Here is a 919-nt window from a genome sequence, read left to right as displayed (position 1 = left end):
CCATCTGGGAAAGTCCCAGTGTCCACATGTGTGAGGTTATTACCATGATGGTCAAGGGCACAGACTCTGGAGCCAGCCTGTGTGGGTGTGAATCTTGGCTGGCTACTTATGATCTGTGTGACCTGAAGCAAGTGACATGAACTCTCTGTGCCTCTGTTCTCTTGTCTTGGGAAGATGGATAAGAACAGAACCAGCCATATGGTTGTGAGAATTAAGTGGATCAAAATGTGTAAAGACATTAGCTCAGTGCCTACCACATGGTCAGTGCTCAAGAAATGTTCATCATTCTAAATATTTGTGTAAAAATGGAGGAGATCCTAGTCAATGGGAGAGAAATACAGTATTGAAGAGTACATTTATTCACTCATGTATTCATCACAGCCTGGTGCCAGGGCTAAATTAACATAACAGACCTGGGCAGTGGTGGACACAACATCTATTCCCCTTTGCTGTAATATTCTATTATTACAACCTATTAGGTGACACAGTATTGCCCAGCTAAGGACTGCACTTCCCAGCATCTCTTGCAGCTAGATGTGGTCATGTGACTATGCTCTGGCCAATGAGGTTTGAGGAAAAGTGATCTGGGCATCTTGTAGGAGTTGCCCTTTGAAGGACTGAAGTGTGTCTTCCCCTTCCCTCATCCTCCTCCCCTTCCCCTGAGCCAGAATGTGGATGGGATGTGGGGGTGAGCCCTCTCCAGCCACGTGGCACCAAGGTCAAAGGACCCTGGCTGCCCAAATCCACGGGGATGCAACACCCCAGCCCTGGGAGTTTTACACACAGACCACAATCATGAGAGAGACATCAAGTTCAGTTTATTTAAGCGGCTGTATTTGGGGATTTTACATCACAGTAGCCCAGCATGCATGATTCCAGGGTGCTGAGTCAAGAGCAGGAAGCAGAGGGAGCTCAGGTA

This window comes from Mesoplodon densirostris, chromosome 19, assembly GCF_025265405.1.
Source record: "Mesoplodon densirostris isolate mMesDen1 chromosome 19, mMesDen1 primary haplotype, whole genome shotgun sequence".
Classification (NCBI taxonomy): Eukaryota; Metazoa; Chordata; class Mammalia; order Artiodactyla; family Ziphiidae; genus Mesoplodon; species Mesoplodon densirostris.
The sequence above is the reverse complement of the archived record's forward strand: the minus strand, read 5'-3'. Positions refer to the sequence as shown.